Source organism: Pteropus alecto, unplaced genomic scaffold (assembly GCF_000325575.1).
Source record: "Pteropus alecto unplaced genomic scaffold, ASM32557v1 scaffold270, whole genome shotgun sequence".
NCBI lineage: Eukaryota > Metazoa > Chordata > Mammalia > Chiroptera > Pteropodidae > Pteropus > Pteropus alecto.
In genome coordinates, this window is record NW_006430735.1 from 9094702 (window position 1) to 9104870 (window position 10169).

General features: G+C 35.3%; 1 pseudogene; it reads right to left on the reverse strand.

Annotated features, from left to right (window-relative positions):
* Positions 1-459: 459 nt before the first annotated feature.
* LOC112485372 lies at positions 460-578 on the reverse strand (annotated as a pseudogene).
* Positions 579-10169: the final 9591 nt, after the last annotated feature.

A 10169-nucleotide genomic window follows, 5' to 3' on the forward strand; every position in this document is an offset into this window, starting at 1 on the left:
ATCCCTCCCAATAGACTCAATTCTCCATCTTCAAAAACTCTCCTCTCTAGACTTTCATATACACTTCTTGGTTTCTTTCCAGCCCTGTAGTCACTTCTCAGACTCCCTTGCTGGCTTCTCCTCCCTCAGATTTAAAAATATTGAAGTATTCTAGTATTCCTCTCAAGCCCATTTTCTCTATCAGCACATTCTCTCTATTGATCTCATCCAGATGTGTATCTTTAAATGCATTCTCTATACTGAATATTCCAAAATTATGTCTCCAGCCCAGATTTACTCTATGAGTTCTGAACTGTCTATGTATAACTATCATTGGTTGTTTTTTTTTTTTAATCAGAAATCTCTCAGGCTTAATATGTTTACATTGGAATTTTTTTTTTTTCTTTTTAAGCGAGGCAACCCTTGGTTGATCTCACAGATTGCAAGGACCTTGTCAGCTTACAATCCCTTATTTTTTTATGCCTACAGCACCTGGTCTTCCTAGGTGGTCTCCCATCCAAGTACTAACCAGGCTTGACCCTGCTTAGCTTCCACAATCAGATGAGATCGGGCTTGTTCGGGGTAGTATGGCCGTAGTACATTGGAATTTTTTGATTCCTCATTCCATCTCTAAAATAGGAGAGAGCTATAGAGAGAAATGGATATGTTAAGAAACAGACGTGAAATGAGATCAAAGATAACACAGTTGGCGCAAGGCAATGAGAAAGTTTAAGAAATTTAATTGTTTAGAAAATGGGACTTTGAAATTTAATATGTAAGAAATGAACATTTTAAGAAATGATAAAGTTGAATCCATTATTAATGTGAGTATTGAGAACTGAGGTAAAGTTAATATGAAACTTATCAGAGTCAAAGAAGCCAAAGTATTAGAAAATCAGAAAGTTGTTCTGGTCAGCCCCATGAAATCTGAAATAAACATAAAATGATACCAGGCTTAGGGGGAACATGGCAAAGAAATTGTCTGGAAGGATAGAGACCAAAAATGGTAGAAAATAGATAGCATGAGACTTGAAAGAAGATCTGTTTTGTTTTGGTTTTGGTTTTATGAGATTAGAGAATATTGCTTGAGAATAATCAATTGGTTGAGAATTAACCAGAATTAATATGAATCTATTGGCAAAATGATCACTCGCCACTTCTTGAAAGGTTTCCTGGAGTGAAACCTTGGCAGTGAATCAGCCTTCAATTAAGGCAAGTGGGAGAGGGAAGAAGTTGGGGGTGTTTGAGAGTTAAATTATTGTTGGTCAGACACTCCAGAATATATACAGGAAAAGTTGAGAGTGATAGAAAGATAAGGTGAGAAGAATTAGATTATTGAAATAGGAATGAAAGTATGGGGGAGAGCAGATGACTTGAGGATGTGACCATTAGTAATTAAAGATGACTAAGATATGAAACAAAGTGCATTAAATTCGTTTAAGGTTTACAAATACAGTTTTAAGTTTATTGTCTCCTCTGATGTAGGTATAAAACTTCCCCATGTTTATGTGATAGGTACTCAGACCTCAGCAATAAAAATCATGTTCTTATTTTTTTGTTGAAATTTATGAAACATTTTAAACATAAACACATGGTGTAGATAAATGTGGTAGATTCCATTCTCAGCTTATTTTTCTTAGTGAACAAGATGTCTCCTATTATATCAGTAGTCAAACAGACTCATGGGAAATATAGAAGGAAAAGATATACAGAGGATGTATGACACTTGATCCATTATTTTTCATTAGGAGTATCATTCAGACTGGTTTGCTAAATGAATGCAATTGTTCTCAGATATCCTCATTCCTATCCCCAGATTATTTTCCTTTAAATAATCAGTGTAAAAATGTAATTGAACACTTATGAATGCAGTCAATTTGCAACATATAAGATACCCTTTCCACAGCAAAGTTAAAATTTAGAATTCTGGAACATAATTTTTATGAAGAGTAAGTGAACGATCTAAGTATATCTAGTGAGCTAATTCTCTCTAGAATTGTATGAAAGAGATGAAACATTCTTATATAATGTAAAGATGGCTTCTGAGATTCCTTTACTTAAAAAATGTCATTACTTAAAGGACTTTCACCATCTCGTATCCCTAAACAACTAAATGTGTCATACTCAGTTTCTAGCATCTAGCATCCATCTGCCTGATTTCTCAGTTCTCCTAATGCTATGACTTCCTGCTCTTCAAGATCTTTCTAAGATTCAACCATCTTCGAATGGTTAACTTTCCTTATTATGCCCTCTAACACAATAGATAGTTTTGTCTGTTTCTGAACACTGTGCAAAGGAAATCTTATGGGTTTTATGCGCATTATCAAGCATTTAGCTATAATTATACTGACAAATACAAATTTAGAAATGGAAGAATATTCTAGATAAATTTCACAGGGAAAATGTCAAAAACTGCCCATTTTCTGTTCTTGAAATAAAATTTTTTTCAATTAAAAATCATATCAGTAGGCTAAGAGAAGAGGAATATTAGTCAGGATACAGGTTAGGCTGCTATCGCAAAGAAATGGAAAAATACAGTGATGTTCACACCAAATTTTATTTCTCTCTCACATGAAAGTCCAGGTAGATAATTTTGGTATGGTTTCATGGTTTAATGGTGTTGGGTCATGTCAGTCTGCCATCCTTGACATGTAGTTTCCATCTCATGGTCCAAGATGCTCTTTAGTTATCGTCATTAGGAACACATTTCAGTCAGAAGGAGGAAGGAGAAAGGAAAGGCATGTCTCTTCCTCTTAAGAAAACAGTCTCACATGTGAATACGACATTTCTGCTCACTTTCCATTAGCTAGAACTTTGCCACTGGGACCTATTTTTCTACAAGAGAAGCTTGAAAATGTATTCTTTATTTGGGTGGCTATGTGCCCAGTGAAAAGCCCTATTACTGCAAAGGAAGGGTAAAATAGATATTGAAAAACAACTAGCAGTTGATGTCAAGCATATCCATTTCTTGCTCTAAAACAGAACAGTTGAATTTGTTCTATAACATTTTACAAAAATTGTATTATTGTGTGACTGATAAAAATTTATATTTTGTACAGTTAGTAAAATTGATAACTATGTATTTTATATGTTGGTTTGTTTGATGTCTATCTCTTTTACTAGACTCTAAGATCTAAGAGGGTAGAATCATGTCTATTTTGTTAACTATTTTATAATCTATCACAAATAATTATTTGTTGAATAAATTAATACATAAAGGAGTCGGCAATGAAATGTTGACCCCTAACTTCTTTATCAAAATCCATGGACTCCCAAAGTCAGTGGTTATTAAAAGTAATCAAAATAATAAAGTTAGAATCATAAGAAAATTTTTATCCTCCAAGATCTATAGCAAACCAAGAGTTTCAGGCCCAAGATACACTCAGTTAGGTCATAAGGAAGCTTGTAACTTAGATTGTCCCCTCACATTTGAAGCTTGGCTCCTTTGTCCTGTTCCTGCCACACACTGGTTTCTATAAATTTCAGATTTCTTTTTCAAATGAATGTGCCAATTTGCTTATGTATCCACTCCTAAAAATAAAAATATCTCTGTGTGCATTTGCAAGCCACAATGTTTTATGAGTTCTTTTTCAAAGCAGAAAGTTAGCTAGTAGTTTTTTGCACATTATAGTCATGTCTTTAAAAAAAGTGTCTTAAAACAGTCAAGCACCGAGGCTTAGAGTAAGTAATGTGAGGGGTCATCTTTTGTAATAATTTTGCTATAATTTTCCAAGAAATATATCAAGTGTCCACTGCATGGGTGAGGAAAATTATATAAGAATGCTCCCTACTATATTTACTTTCATTATTTCTAGTCACAGGATTCTATGGTTTAGCTAAGAAATCATTCTTGCATGTCATTCGGGCAGAGGCTAAAGCACTGCTAAATGGAAAAAAAAAAAAAAAGAATGCAATGATAACTGTCTTGCTACATGCCATTGGCCAGGGTCAGACCAAGACCATTTATATATGGAGACAGCATGCCTGTTCATCTGCCATTTCAGTGCTCTGTGATGTGGAGAGGTGAAGCAGCAGGATTCAAGGAAGCTATAACTGGACAGTGTGTTTCAGCCACTGTTTTTTGGACCTAGATAGCTTCCTATTCTGCTTCAATGTCTTCAAAACTGAATGTTTTTCCCAGTCCCTATCATCCATTTGGTCTCTTCTCTGAGAGCCCAGGTAAGATGGCGGAAGCACTGTGCATCCATAGCCACAGCTGGCAGCTTGGGTTTCTGGACCCATAATCATGCCAATCAGTGCTTACTACACAAAACTTTTCAACAACCCCAAAGCCAAGGCCCCAGTCGATGTCACCAGATTTCTCTTTCAACTCAAGTCTTACAATTAGGCAGCTTTGTGTTTTTTCACACTTATGCATTATGATGGTTATTTAGGCTGAACACAATAGTCTCCAAGAATATGCTTCCCCAACCCATGCCTTCCTCTTACTCAGCAATGCTGCTAAAAAATGCAGACATTCAGTGAAGGTCACAGGCAATGCTGGTTTCAGGCAACAGACAACAGTTTATTTTCGTCTTGCTCTCTACCAGAAGAAGAGCACAATATAGAAACCTCCATGAAACTCTATGCTCTGCTCTGGCCTCTCATCCTGATACACAAAAACTCTGAGCATTTTGCTCATGTAGTTGTGCTTCCAGAGAAACTGTGTGATCAAATCCACCTACAAGAAGGCAACATAACCCACCCACCTTATATGGTTAAAAAAAAGTCTCACTAAAAGGAAGTGGTCATTTCTATTGCAAGTGTGAAAATAGAAATTTTATTATAGCATCTGACAGCTGTACAACAAATGGGTAAGAAAATTTTAAAAATAAGTAAAAGCTGTGATCATCTCCCCCCCTCCATACAAAGTAGTTCTCAAAAGTACCAAATATCCCATAGTCAAAGTGAAAATAAAAACTCGAAATTAAACATGAAATTATAAATCTCTCACCTTTGATGGAAGAATTACACTTAAAAATTTAACACAGGAAGTATCATAGCATCTACATTTTTATTCTGTAGGGATAGGTCAGAGGGGACAAAAGAAGGATTTATGTGTATTTTGCACTCCAATTAAGAAATGAATGGTTTTTTAAAATTTACTTTTTGTTTATAGAAATGCAGATAAGAAAGCATGACAAAGGTTGCCATGGATCTTTAAGGAAAAGTAAGCAAAAATAAGGTATTATTAGGATATTAAGTAATGCAGATAATCAACATTTAGCAGAATATGGGAGGATACAAGCATCTATAAGAAGGGATAGAAAACAAATTTACTTAAAGTGAACTTTTAGAATTTGAGGACAAAATAGTTAAGAATTTTCTTCAAATCATTAAAAGAACCCCCATAAGTGGAATCAGTCGGTCCGAGTACAGAAAGACAGTGGACCACAAAAATACAGGACTTACAGGAAAGTATCAGAAGAGTCCACAGTGGATTAGAATTGATCATTCTTTTGGATATGCTAATGAAAAGTCCTCTCTCTTACTTTGATAAACCTCACCACCTAATATTCACATTTTATTGTTTGTGTAGTCCTGTATTGAATTTGCAATCCAAATAACATTGGCTCAGAACTCATTCTATCAGATGTGAAAAGTTCCATTGTGTTCTCCAAGATTCCTGCGAATCTCTGGACCTTCTATTCTCATGATCAGAATCCTCTCAGCCTCATGTCCTAGTCTCTGTCTCATGTTCATCTTACTTCCTTTGACTTTTCTTGTCTCCCTGTCCCACACAGACTTAAGCATGGAACACAAACCCTTTTCCATGATACGCCAGACATTACTTTCACAAGATGGTAAGACACTAAATCCAGGGGTAGAGGCTGATTGAGAGAAGATGTCACTTTACCGCACATTACAGTATATAACTTAACTATTCCTAAAATCCTTCTTAGATAACAATGACATTTAATTTCTCACTGGTTTATTTTCATTCTAAATGCATTTTACCCTATCATGAGGCTGAATTTCTAAACTCACCTTTCAAATTCCCACTTCATGCTCAGAGAGAGGTAAACTACAAAAGCAGCGATGACTACCAAAATGTTGCTTATGTCTATCTGTGATGGCCACATAGTGCCAGTACAGTCCCATGGTTTTCACCCTTAGCTGCACCTGCTGAAGACAGGGAGGGTTGGCAGGCGTGGAGGCAGAAATTATCCCTACCAGGCCTCATTCAAACACTGGCAGTACTAGTTGTCTTTCTAAATCTTTGACCTGTCTTGTCTTGGAAATTTGGCACTGAGACTTAAGAGTGCCCTTCCTTCTGGAATAGATAATAAAATGTCAATTCTGACTATGCTGGTGTGTACTATTATAGACTCGGAAATTAAATATACTATCGTTAAAAATCCTTCTGACAGAGTTAATCCTTTCAAGAGTTTATTGAGTAGGTAGAGGTAATATAAAGTGCCTCCAAAATATGGAAATTGGTTTACTCATTGACAGTGAAATTATCGAGAAGCAAAATAGAGTAGGGTAGTCATCCATAGAAGTGCCAAAAAGAGTTTATAAAATGTAAAGCAAAGCAGATTTAGAAATATCCAGATTTAAGTGAGATGACTTGGGCAAAAGATTACAGAAGCAGGAGTAGAGAATGAAAAATAAAACCCAATCACTTTTTTTTTAACCATCCTGAAGAGAAAGATAATAGTTTGCATAAGTCCGTGAGGGAAGCCACGGGCCAAGGAAATGATGTCATTGTATTTTCAACATAATCCAGGCCATAGGGTTCCTGAATGAGGAAACATGAATGTGCTATTTGGCACATTTATGTCTATTTATAAAATGGAGTGCAAATTGTACCATTATATCTTGAGCTACATTACCACCAAGAAGATCTACCTAAATTGCATTGCTCTTGCTCCATGCTCACCAATCAATCTTCTGATTAAAAAACTGACTCCTCATTTAGATTTTCTAACAAAGAAGAGAATATAATGGCAAGCTGACACAAATGTTTGGTAGTCTGGGGCTTCCATTAACTTCTCTATGCCTTAGTTTTGCATCTATAAAATGGAGTTAATTGCTGTGTGTGTGTGTGTGTGTGTGTGTGTGTGAGAGAGAGAGAGAGAGAGAGAGAGAGAGAATTTAATTAATATGTGTATTGATAGCAGTGTTAGAAATACATTTCAAGTTCAATTAAATGTTAAATCTTATCATTATTGTTGCAAGTCATGCTGACAAAAAGCTGAGCTAAAGAGGTAGAAGCTAGTCTCCAAGACTTGATGATCTTCGAGTATAGTGGCAAAGCCAAGTAAGTATAATGTTGGGGTCCTGAGATAGTAACATTTGCAAGTTATTTCCACTTTGTGAAGACTGAACCAAGCTGTCTCCTTCTTATATCTTTTTATTTTCTACATCCCTCCAAAAGAGTTTGTAGTTTGTAGGAAGCCATTTTGTTTTTAAAGGTGAGGGTGGGTATATTTCTTTTACGGCCAGGCTTGGTACTCAAAGTATGTATAATACTTATCCTAAATAATTTCGTATTTTAGATGAGATGAAAATGAGTTGGGGGGAACCACAAAATGAAATCAGCAAACTTTTTCTGTCCAGGGAAAGAAGTGAATATTTTTAGATTTGCATGCAATACAGTGTTGGTCACAACTACTCAATACCGAAGTTGTATCATAAAAGCAGTCATAGAAAGCATGTAAACTAATGAGCATGGTTGCATCTCAATAAAACTTAATTTACAAAAGCAGGTTGTAAATTGTACTTGGTCCATAGGCTATCATTTGGTGATCCCTCCATGTTGATTAAAAGTCCATGTTGATTAACAAGACTAAAGAGATATTATTAACTAATTACAATTGAAATTGAAAGGACCTAGAACTTGATTCAGACAAACTGATTATCTATCTGTCTATCTATCTATCTATCTATCTATCTATCTATCTATCATCTACCCACCCACCCATTCATGTACCTACCTACCTATCTATAAATTAGGGAAATGTGCATACTGACTGAATATTTGATATTAAGGAATTAGAGTTAATTTACAGAATGACAGTGTATAATGGTTAAGTTTTAAAACAGCCCTATCTTTTAGAGATATATACTGATATATTTTCAGATGAATAATATGATGATTATATATGATGAAGATTAAAATTATTGGAAGAAAGATGGGGTTGGAATATATATGAAACAAAAGCACTCATGAATTGATAACTCATGAATTAAAATTTGTTGATGAACATATAGTGTTCTTTATACCATTTTATCTACTTTTTAATATGTTTGAAATTTTCTATTATAAATGTTTATTTGAGGTGATAAAAATGTTACATAATGCAGAATCTCTCAAACATACATGCACACAAACATATATGAGAACCCACACAATGAGATGCAGGCTGACACTTCAAAGAAAGGAATCAAAAACAAAGTTCAAGATAGAGCTAAATGGATGGAGTATTTTGCATAAGATGTCTCGTGTTGACTTCAAAATTATTGTCTTAAATGATGTAAAATTATGTTTTAATGAGAAATGCAGTGGAATACAATTCTGCCAAAAATGAAGATTCTGATCATAGACCTACTAGATGGGGTGTCACTTTCTAATTTAGGGCAAAGGGAATCAACAGAAAATAGAAGGAATGAGCATAGTTTCTTCTCAGAGACCTTCACTGTTGGGCTCCAGCCCATGCAAGGAAAATCAACAAGGGAAGTTGAGTGTGGGATGTGGGATCCACATCTAATTAGGGTTTACCAAGCAAAATTCCAGGCCTTTCAACAAACTGTTCTCTCACCCTGCAAAGTTTTCTTTCACCTGCCAAACTCCCTGTAATCAATTTAAGCCTTGTTCAAATGTCACCTCTAGGCAGTTTTACTCCCTAATGCTCTGACTGCTTTTATCAGTCATATCTGGTTATATCACAATAGATCTGTTTACTGGTCTATTATCTCACCCCAGCAGTACTCAGAACACTTTAAAACAGAGACAGCATCTTCTGTTGTCGCCTATGCAGGGCCTAATCCACTCTCAATTATCAAAAAATGTTTCAAATTATTCCGTGTTCATTAACAAAAGAGAAGTAGTACTAGGCCCTGCTGTCCCTGTATCCACTGGTCACACTTGGTCCTCAACAGGTTGCATTAGACTCCTTCATTTCTCCCTGTAAAATTATAGCTACCCAGGCCAGTTCAATGTTACCTCTGTTATAGAGTCTTTACCAACTGTCATTTGACAGCCTCCTTGTGCATTATCTCCTTGGTATTTTGTGTTCCCGTGTGTGTGTGTGTGTGTGTGTGTGTGTGGGCCTTGTGCAATATCTCCTTGGTATTTTGTGTTCCCGAGTGTGTGTGTGTGTTCTAACATGGCAATTTTAGAACACTGCTAGTTGAGGATACTTCTCTTGCCTTCTCTGAATTCTGATCTTTGGAGGGTAGGAGCTATGCTTAGCATAGCATTTTATGTGGTATCAAATCTCAAATTTATGTGTGTGAATGAGTGAATGAATTGGATAGCTTTACCTGTATACTTCAAACTTAAAATTAGTGTCAACAGTTTCCTAGAAAACCTTTTAATCAATTTATCGAGTCTATTTTCTAAAACCTCCGTGACCTGAAAAAAGTCTTTAAGAGGTTTCACTCCACTTTAAGACATTTTCAATCCACTCGCCTGTTGGCAGTTAATTTTTTCCTCTCTTGCTATCTCAATAATAATAAAATAATTTCAATGTCTTTTTCCAAATTTCCCATGATTCTTAACTTTCTGCTTTTCTAATATCTACTACTTTTAAAATTTCTTCTCTCTGCATTTGCCCCCTGAGCGTACCTCTGTACTTGTCACTTCAGCCTTAGATAAAGCCAATCCACTGGGACTCAGTAAATATATTTATGTTCCTAAAATTAAATATGCTTAATTATTACACTTGCCAAAAGCGGGCATGCAGAACAAGTTCATTTCAAAACAAGAATGTTTTCATTTTCTTAGTGCTGATGGGGTTTTTTGTTTTGTTTTGTTTTGTTTTGTTTAGAAAACAAGAATGTTTTCATTTTCTTAGTGCTGACGAGGTTTTTTGTTTTGTTTTGTTTTGTTTTGTTTTTGGTTTTGGTTTTACTTTTTTAAGTGCCTCTATTCCCACAGTTACCTTTCTTTTCTTCATTAGTTATTTTTATGTTTCCAGATTTCTGTGATGCTTCCATATCAAATTTATTTTCAATTCTTTTCA